Raw genomic sequence first — 11,602 nt, forward strand, 5'->3', positions numbered from 1 at the left:
CAAGCAACTGCTTGTACACTCCGAAGCCAAAAGGAACAAAAAGAAAACACACAGAGATAGTATAGCTAAGTTCTACTCTTTTGGTCACTGCATTAAGTACTTAAAAAAGATACTCACTAGTTTTCTTTTTCATCAAAAAGGGAAAAGAATTGCTTTCTGGTGATCAGAAGATGACTAATTAAGGCAGAAGAATATGTTCTCCACACATATCTTCTGATTAAGTCTACTTATGTTTGAGCTCATTATGTTCTTACATGATGAATAAGTTAATATCTCAACTTGTTATTATATCTTTAATTCAACCATCGACATCCCTCAAGATTTCCTAGACAAATGAAAGTGTTTTGTGTGCAGATCACATAGCAAATCTCAGTGGTTTAAGAATCTTGATAAAAAGATAAATTAGAAACTTGACATACATATAAAGATTTCCATCATGCTTAATTTATTCTAAGATCTGAATTAATTAATTGACGTGTACAATATTATTTGCCAATGAACTTTGCACTTAATTTCAAGGAGACACGCCATATATAAAGTTGTAAGCAGCTTTCGGGAAACGAGGCTGATAGAATTTGAGAAATTCTGCTGTTCTTAAGATTAAGTTGTACAGTTTTCCTAGTGCTTAATTTGGAGGAAAGAGTAACTACAAATATGATAACAAATCAGATTATTTTGAATAGCTAATTAAATCACGATTCTTCTTCGAAAACATTTTGAATCTCATTAGTTAGGGCTCAATTCTTTATGGTATATATTTTATCTGTGTGACTTTGTCCAGGTATTTTATAATTTTTTATCATTGAATACCATAAATTGCTTGCATGAGTCACGCTTTCTCCCACTCTATCGGCTTGTAGATCGGAATATTGACATCATTTTTCACCCATTTTTTAAAAGAAGGCCCTCTGGACTTTATGTCGACGGGGGAGGTTAGGTGTGCCTATCTGGTTATAAACAATATATATATTCCTCATTTTCGCAGGTTACATGACCTCTTGCACATGTTTAACATGGTCCATCTCGTTAATATATGATACTGTCATGTCAAAAGAACATTAGTTGCGTGTACCTTAATATACACAATCTCTCGTTATGATATTATTGTTATCTGGCTACCCTATTGCATATTTACATTCAAATTATAGATTAAATTATTATTTTTCTAGCTAATTTTAAGATTAGACTGGATTAAAACTGATTTATCCTGGGACGTAGGTGTGTTTGTTTGTGCGTAAACATGAATGAACGCACTTAATATATATAAGAAGAAGAAAGGAAATACAAAAGGGGAGATAAGCTTAATTAGACTGCTAAACCAATTCAAATCTCGAATCTTAAAAGAAAATTATCCCTCGGCACCAAACGGGATGCAAAAAGGAACATTATCGCTCAAGAAACACGGATGATCACTTTATTCAGTACCCATACAGCCTTAGGTAATGACCGCACCAACTAAAACACCAAAAGATTATTAAATATGCGACTTGGTGCAAGTTTTGAGAACTCAACCTTTGATTGGATGAGACCACGTGATGGAGATTCCGCTGTCCAATAGAGATACGATGTTTCCTTAATCGCCAATTAGGTCATTGAATTAACCAAACATGGAGTACTTAATTAAAGGTAATTAACCAAGCTCCATGCTTTGCAGGTAAGAGATTAGCCCAAGTGTCCATCATCAATACAATCATTGACCAGCTACGAACGTGCGTGCAAGCCACAACATCTTTCTTTGGAAGGTCCCCAGACTAGAAACTTGAACTAGAAAGCCTCTTCATCTTGGAGAACAAAAAAAACTTGAGTTCTTACCACTTGTGGTTGATTTGCATTTGGCTGATTTCTCGAATTGTTCATCGAAGTAGAGTAACGTTTTGTCTTAATTACCACATATGTAAATCTGTAAGCTGATCAGAGTTTCGGCGCTAAGTTCATAACAAAATTAGTATTAACAATATTATTGTTGAGAAAAATAAATTTTTTTAATCTTGATTTTTATTATTTTAAATTATTATTTTATATATTTTTTAATTATTTTAGTGTGGGTAGCAACAACACTAACCTTTGTAGTTGTTGAAACATTTACCTATGAAAGACTAAGTCATTAAATGAAATTAACCAAGATAAGATGGTGTTACTAGAAGCTAGAATTAAAGTTATTAAAAGGATGGATTTATATGTCCTAATAGAATTAGAGTTATTAAAAGGATAGATTTATAGGACCTAATATGATTAGTAAAAATATGTCTAGTTTCAAATGTAATTGTTTTAAAGAAATTTGTGTTCATGAGTGCATTACTACCGCGATAAAATCATAAAAATAGCATATAATGAAAAATTAATAATGTATTTTTTAGGATAATTTTAGTAAAGTAATATTGAGTTGGTATATGAGATTGAACAATATAAAAATCTAAAAATAAAAAATTTAGTGAATGCTTTTATCATGCAATATGAATATAACATGAATATCATTTTTGACATAATTAGTTTATCCAATTTAAAGAAAAGAAACATAAAAAATATAAAAATATATGTTTAGAAATGAAAAAATCTAGATGTTCAAATTCATCTCCTTTTTTAAACAAAATAATTGAAAAGCTTTTAAACTAAGAATACTTCGCTTATTAGTATATAATATTATTAATGGTAGCTTAACATGTATTTGAAAGTCAAAATTAAAGATAGTGATTAATATTATAATAATAGTTATTTTTATAAATATTTTTTATTTAAAAATATATTAAAATGATATTTTTTTATATTTTATATCAGTGTATCAAAATAATTTTAAAATATATAAAAAAAAAAGAAGAAATCAAGTCTTGCAAAACTCGCGAGTATGTCTACTTCAAGAGAGTGTGGGGTAGAAGTTATTGTTATTACTATTATTTTATTTAGCATGATTCCTGACGTCCAAAACTAAATATAAAGACTCACGCTACTGGATCTTTGTTTACATAGTGGGAAATGAAGGCGAAAAAGCCAATTTCTACTTCAATGGTTGGACTGGCTTTTTTTTATTATTATGCTTTGATTAATCACGGATTTACTTATACTTTTGAGATGTGCTGAGGGGGGGATTGTATGCTACCAAGTTCATTAAATTAAATAGAAGGCGTTCACATTTCCCTGACCACTAAAATAACAAGCACTCACTTTTTAACAATTTAAAATATAGAAAGATTTAATACTAACGGATTTGAGCTTGAATTAATATATAATTATAGCTTGTCACAATTAAGGTTCCCCTCCTGGAAGTGGCATTAATTTGTTTCTAACAAAGGTCAATATTCTGGCCTTGTTAAATTAATTTAATTGTTAAATTTGTTAGGGTTCGTTAGTTTTATTCGAGTAGAGAGGAGATTTATCAGGATACTTAATTTTGGATTCTATTCTATTTTTCTACTTAGATTATAGTTTTTTATTTATTTAAATGATTGTGGTAACATTTTAATGAGATGATTTTCATGAATAAAAATTAAATATTTTGATTTATAATAAATTTTATTATTTATTTTTATGCGCGGATCGATCTTCTTTACTTGTGGAAAAGAGGCTGAAGATGGAACCTCATCCCATAGTACAAGAATGGTGGTTGGGAAGACCAGGATTCGAACCAGGTAAAACGAATAACCCTGAAGAAATTACAAGACCAAATTCTTCTTTCCTTCAAACCTCTCATCTTCTCTTGCATCTTACCTGCAAACATGCTGAAAGTGCTGCCATGCCTGGCAGCATCTAATCTTTTTTAATTCTTCATATGGTAATTGATTTTTTTAATTTTATAATATTTAGAAAATATTTTTTTACTTTTTTAATATTTCAAAAAAATATTGTAATTTATATTTAATTTTTTCCTCTTATGTTTACTTTAAATAAGTTATATTTACATGATGTATTTATACAAATGAAAACCATTTGTTCTTAGCAACTATAATTATTAACCTTTAAGATTAAGTAAATAAAAATATATAGAATAAAAAGAATAATTAAGGTATATTTAGTAGCATGTGCAGATTTTTTTTATTTTTCTAAAAAAATAATTGTCTGTTTTAATTTTTAATTAGCATTAATAACTCTTCTTTGATCTATTAATTTATAAAATTTTAATTTACTATACTAAATACAAACATTATCCCTTTATTTTTTAATTTAAAATATTTAAAACATATCTATAACACCGAACATTTTATTCTCTTTCATTATAAATTTATTTGAAATTCTATTGTTTATGGTGCTGTATTTCAAATTATATTTTTCTAATATTTTTTATCATTTTTATATTTTAATATTAAAAATAATTTTTTTCAAAAATAATATTATTTTAATATATTTTTAAATAAAAAAATATTTTAAAAAGACTAGAACGGCGCAATAATTAAATGACTTTGCCCAACAGCATAGCCGTCTTGCAAAAAGAAGGATAACTAGTTGGGCTTCAGGCTCGTTAACATTTTTGTCCATTTATTGGGACTTAAGCCCATACACGTCGGCAATCACATATCTTTGATCAAATAATCATTGTTGGGCCTGCGGCTCAATTTATTCCTTTGTTTCTGACTAGAGAAGGTGCTAAGGTAACTCTTAAAACTCCCGAGAGTCCTTTCGAGAACTCCCTAACAGCATATTTGCAATCCTTTAAATTTAATTCAATTTATAAATTTTAATAAAAATATTATGTTTATAATTATTTTAAATTTTATGATAAAATTTAATTTCAAAAAATAAAAAATAAATAAATTAGAAGTCAACCTCTTTAATTTACAATTAAAAAAAAAGTTAAAATTAGCTTTTGCAAAATATCTATTTACCCATATCTTCTTTCAGGAAATTTTTGAAGAAATAAGATGATAGTGACAAGGATAATATAAAACATAAAATAAATTGAATTTTATATTTTTTAAATATATAAATTCAATGTATTCTCAATTAAATTTAAATTCAATATTATTATTGAATTCAATTACAATAAAAAATTACTTCCGTATAACATGTAAAAGTTTTATTTATTACATAACCTTAAAACTCATGCTATTTCAAAGGGTTGACAAAACATCAAAAAGGAAAAAAAACATGAAATGGATTATTCCAAGTCATGGCAGCCTAAGAGCCCACCACAGTTCCTTCTGTTGCATTAATTCAAATAGCAGCTTTGAAAAGTCAATGCACCTGAAGTCAACTACGTATCACATCAGTTTCAGCATTTGCGAAATAAAAATTCGTTCTTTTGGTGCAATAATGGCTGAACACAAACAGCAGATTTTTGGGTAGGACTGGAATCATCCTAACTGGGAGAAATGGTTGCCTTGTCCAATTCATACACCCACCAGCCATAATCACCAGAGCGATGAGAATAATAGACACAATTTCTCTTGCATCCGACTTTGCTTGCGGACACAGACATACAGCAGTTAGAGCCCAAAAACAATGTTCGATCTCCGAGGCTCTCCATTTTATTCCACGTGAGTTTGTCAACATCAAGCTGGTAAACTTCTACCGAATCCACAATGTTGGAAGATGCTTTAGAGATAAGAAAAACTAGCAAGACTTCTTCACCAGATTCGACCATTAATTCTCGAAAATGCAATGACGAGTCAGAAGGGATGGCTCTTTTCTTACCCAAAGCTGTAATCCTCAAATGAGAATCAATATTTTCTATAACTGCAAGAGTTCCTTGTAAACTCAAAGCGTAGAACTTTCCCTTGAACCCAGGGGCGGAGGAGCATAGAAGACTAAGGTGGACTGTAGCCCAAGTAAAAAAAATAGATCTTAAAAAAAATATAATATCTCATCTTATAATTAGCTTTTCCCAGCCCCCACAGATTTGGTAGAAAACAAAAGCTGGATGAGTGATTCCAGTCAAAACTAGAACAAAACATTCCATCTTCAGAGTACATTGCCATGGTGATGCAGACAAAAACGCACATATAAATGGATTCCTGGAATCCCATGGTGGGAGACGCCACCGTGAACCGCCAACTGGTTTCCACACATCATGACCTTTAGCCACTACGATACCATGGGAAGATCCAAGAAAATGTAACTTAGGATATCGATCAAAATCCCAGCACCTTTTCCAATACCAAAATCCCAACTGCTTAAATGCAATGTTGAAGATGTGAGGTTGCTTATCAGCACCTTCGTTGTCATGAAAAAAAACTTGAAGCCATGGTGGAGTAGGATTTCGTGAACTGCACCTGTAAGATTCTGTTCTCCATGACTTCGTCACACCCTTGTAACAAATGTTGCGGAATGAAGTCGACTCATGAGCTATTAAGTGGAGAAGTTGCTGTGGAAGATCTGGCCATAAATTCTGGCTATTGGCTTCTTTGTTGGACAATGGAACTTGTTTGATTTTGCTCTCCTTGTTTTCCTTGAGTCCCATTGCCGCGGACAAATGTGTTTGACAGAGGGAGAAAGAGAATGATCTCGTGAGATTCATGCTCTGAAAAAAGTCTTGATAAACATGTATTTTACGTGGCCTCCAAGCTCTCTGATGACCCTTGGTCAACAAGTTTACCCACCCAAAACCCTTCCACTTCCTTGCCCCCCAATATCTAATAAAAAAACAAAAGGCCATAAAAATTAAAAGAAGACACTACAAACAAAAACTCCAAATTACTGAGCAATAAGGGTGTCCTGAAGAAGTGCCTCTACTTCAATGAGAGTCTGCAATGATTCGAAACAAAAACAGGACAGTAGAAATTAAGGCCATTAACATCAATTCCAACAGAATGCATTTCAATACAGGCAATAACTAACATGATTTCAAGTTTGTACAGCACTGTGATTAATTACTTGTTATTCCAGGTAAACTTGTGAATAGTAGAATAACGAGTTATAAATTTAGTAAAGAATCTACAGGTTAGATCATGTGAAACATCTGATAGATAGCATTCTGGTCTGATTACTTAATGGAAATGAAATACCAGCTATTAAATTTAAATTGAATGGAAATATTATTTTCCCCTGAAGCTGATTTGTGGAACCCTGTGTCAATCCACAAGACACCTTATCTCCATTTTTATGAGATTTGAATTTAATACAGACGTATCATAATTTCCAAGTTAAATTCTTGATGTAAGATTTATTTCATTAGAGATCGTATTTAACACTGAGATAATAATGGTTTTTTTTTCTCAAACTGATAGTTGCATTCACATGGGATAAAGCATAAAAAACACTTTTCAATATGTGGCTGCACTGGATGACTAAATCTGGTTCAGAATTTCATAAAAGCATACGCGAGACTTGGAGAAATGCTAAGAGGATTTATCTATGGGAATTTCAATTGATCTTTCGTTGGGATTAATGACAGGAATAACCAATCTTAATCAATATAACAACTTTGCAATTGCAGCATATGAGATTTATTTTTTCAGGATCGTGGATGATCCCGAGCTGGAGAAATTTCTGAAGGGCAGATTGCGATTGTGTCCACTTATACCTGTGGCCATATCCACTTTTCTGAAGTAGCGAGACATGTGGGGAAGGGGAACCTGATGCATTTTTCAATTAAACATAATGGTGAGATGTCATCTCAGTGTTAAATATCCAGACCAATATATCATGCAAACATTGATCGCCAAAATTAAACATATCCAGACCCCTATATCATGCAAACATTGATCGCCAAAATTAAACCGGGGCAATAGCATCGGGTCTTGTCTCCTAGAGTGTGCTCCAGGGTGGGGAACCTGAGCTCTGTCCTTAACCCATGGGCAAGGTTTATTTTCCTGAAGCCATCACCTTCGATTTGGATAATAGAGTAATTATCACTATGAATTCAAGTCATTAATCAGTGTACTGCACTGCCATTACCTTGCAGTTAAGAAATTTTAGGTAAGACTATGAATAATTAATTAAAGGATTATAAATTTCATAGCATTCGATATAAAGCATTCTAGTCTAGTCTGGTTCCCTCATTTGCTGAAGAACTAGTTTGGTATTGTAAAAACAAAAATATATTAAAATAATATTTTTTTATTTTTAGTTTTTTACTCTCTTTTTTTATGGTATTTGACATTGAAGAACATGCTTGTGTGCGGTAGAGCACGTGACAACATAAAGCATCAGGACCCTTCAAATCATTTTTGACACGTAGAGGCAAAGGCAATGAAAGGCATCGACCTTTCTCATCAGTGTGCAGGCACTCTATTTCCCTTGTTTCACTCCATAGTATCATAAATCGGTTCAATACAGAGGAAATGGATGCATTTTATTCCTTTTGGTTCTCCGAAAAAGAACTTTCATTTTTCGAACTCCTTTTTAAAAACATAGAAAAAATTAGAAAATTAAAAAAATGATTTTTATTTTTTTCATATTAAAAAAGTAATAAGAATCTTTTATTTTTTTAACTCATTTTTAAAAACTAAAAAAAAATAGAAAATTAAAAAAATGATTTTTTTTTTCATATTAAAAAAAGTAATAAGAATAAAAAGTATTAAGATTTTTATCATCATGGAATCGAGCTATTTTTTCGTAGGATCTTCCTATAATATCTTCACCATAATAGAGTTTAATCATTAAGTTCAAGATGAATTGATGTGGTTTTTTACGTCTAGAACACCGGAATATCAAACCATTAACGAAGAAAGAACGACACAAACCCAACAAATTAAACATCTTCTGCTGCCGTGGCCTCCATGCAATAAAACTTTACAGAATTTATGAAATACATTTTGTAGATTATAGGGGGAAAGTCCCAACGTATATCTGACTTCTATTTCCCTGTTTTTTAATTTCTCCTTTACTTCTTTTACTAGAGACTGGGGGGAAGGAACGTATAGGAGTCCGCATTAGATAAAGTATATACATGTATAGGATATATACGTCTAGAAGACCCGAAAATTATACTATGAGTTAAGACATGAGTAAATAAGTTAGACCCACTTTCTAATTTTTTAGAAAAGTTGATGATTTTATTTGGATTCGGTTCCTCTTAAGTTTCTTGATCTTTATCTGTTGAGGACATGGGAAAGATTTGTCTTCTCGAGTAATTAGTTCAGGGAGTAGTTTTGATTAATTGAGTTTCTGTCTCTCTCTCCAGATTATTAATAATCGGTTTATTATTCAAAACAATGGCTCAGATTGTCACAATTCAAAACTTTTTAACTTTAATTAGGTTACAGTTTTTTTTAAAAAAATTTTTAAGTTATCAACATAGAAAATTTAACTATTTTGACAGTTTAATGGAATATTGTTTTACTAGAAATTTCATGGAATTAATGAAAATATATTTACAAATTTCATGACATTTATCTATCATATCAACCATTATGAAGAAAGATGGTGTGGTAGATTAAATTGAAAGATTTTATAACGTTTATGAGTAATCCTTCTATTAGTTATTTTATATAATTATTTTTTAAAAAAATAATAGAAATATCCCAGTCTAGTATTTTTTTCATTTTATATCTATATTTATTTATTTTTAAAAAATAAATATCGTATAGTAATTATATTAATAAAGCGTCCTAAATTTATAAACTAAATTTACCTAACATTTTTTCTTTATTTTGTTTTTTATAATGAAAATCTTAGAAAATATTTATTTTTATGGATGAGAGTAAGATTAGAAGGAAGGTCTATTAATTACAAATTAAAATAGCAGTGGCCTAACAGTGCAACAAAAAAAAAAAAGGCTAAGCTAACGTGATGAATAATGTCCCAAATGTATATATGAGAAGATCCCAGTCTCCATTTTAGGTCCACAAACCACCATCTCAGTAATCTGTGGAAAGCCCAAGAACATGATCTTCAGATTGCATATGAAATTGAACTCCATCGAAAATCCACTGTGTGCTTTTTTCTCCCTCGAGAAATTATCAGCTCCATAAGGCAACTAACCACCAGTTCAATATACGTACGAGAGGATTAGAAAAAATTGCACAACACCGATTACTAGTAATTGGAATATTGGATAAGAAATTTGTTCTTATAAAAAAAAAATGAAGACTGGAAAAATCATGGACATCATGTAAGTATTGACAAAAGATCGACTTCGCATTTCTTTCTCGAGTTCCGTACAACACAAACATGAATTAATAAAAACAACAGACAATATTTTATTTTTAGACATATAGGTTCAGCCCAAGATAAAGAATTTTCGGAAGGACGGATTGTACCTTGGCCCAAATCATATCTCCACCACCCAAAATCGATGGTTAAAATAGACATAATTTGCTTGCCGAGACAGACATGCTGCTATTAGTTCCGAAAACAATGTTCGATCACCAAGGTTCTCCATTTTAATCCAATTTAGTTTATCAAGATCATGCCGGTAAACCTCTACATGATCAAAAAATTAAAAACTTGATTTTCTATAAATAAGAAAGGCTGGCAAAATCTCTCCCTCTGATTCCAGCACACTCTCTAAAATGCGTAGATGAGACTGAAGGAACGGCTCTTTTCTCACCCAAAGCCGTGATTCTAAGATGGGAATCAGTGGGTTCAATAACTGCAAGAGTTCCTTGTGAACTCAAAACATAGAACTTTCCCTCGAATCCAATTCCATTAGTAAATCGCATTAAATAGCCCGGACAGGATAGATTTGAGCAATTGGGATCGATGATTCCGCTGTCTTCTTTCACTCTTTTATTTTTTCCCCTTTGCACACACACATTGCAAGGTTGTGTTTGGCTTCGAGGTGTGGTGGTTTTTTTGTCAAAGGTACAATACCTTTTAAGCACAAATCACACCTCTAAAAGCTATAAAAACATGTTTTTTCTTCCAAAAAGCAAAAGCTACTTCCTATTCAAACACCCTCTAAAACACAAAAGCAGGATATGAGTAATCTGTAGTAAACAAGAAAAAACAAGAAAACAAAGTGGGAGAGACAGATAATTCTTATTGAATAAAAATTTAATGTTCGTAGAAACAATACCTATATATAGGTAAAAAAATAGAAACAGAAACAGATGACTCTCAAATTAACACTTCTATTTGCATGGCATTACCATACTCAACAAACTAACAAAAAATCAGCAAGAAAATCTGCACGACAAGTTACAGACTTATTCAAACCCAAAGACTTATTCAAAATTAGAAAAGTAAAGTAAATACTTGAACTGCAGGACAAAAGAAAAAACTAGCCGTTTGAGTTTAAAACTCCAACATAATCCCTGTCAAAAACAAGAAAAAACAATCTCTCTCCAGATTTTTTGACTGGAGAGACAAGAAACCGTATAAAAATGGATCCTTGAAATCCCAAGGTGGTATCTCATAATATGAGTTTTCAACGGCGTTCCATAGCCAACTTCCTTGAGCCACCACACTACTATGGGAGGATCACAGAAAATGAATCCTGGCATTTCTAGAGAACGGCCACCACGAGCAATGAAATTTGATATTGAAGACATGTGGTTGATTATCAACACTTTCATCCGAGATTTGAAGCCATGAAGGAGTAGATTAACACTTGCGTGATGCTCCTCTCAGTTACTTGCTCGCTCCTCGTAACAAATGTCAGCGTGGTATCTATGTGACTGTCATAATCGTTGTAATTTAAATTGTTTTAATATATTAAAAAATATTTTTAAAAAATATTTGTAATATCAAAATATAAAAATAATTTAAAAATATAAAAAAATTAAATTTT

The sequence above is a fragment of the Populus euphratica genome, unplaced genomic scaffold (assembly GCF_000495115.2).
Source record: "Populus euphratica unplaced genomic scaffold, PopEup_1.0 scaffold3.1, whole genome shotgun sequence".
NCBI lineage: Eukaryota > Viridiplantae > Streptophyta > Magnoliopsida > Malpighiales > Salicaceae > Populus > Populus euphratica.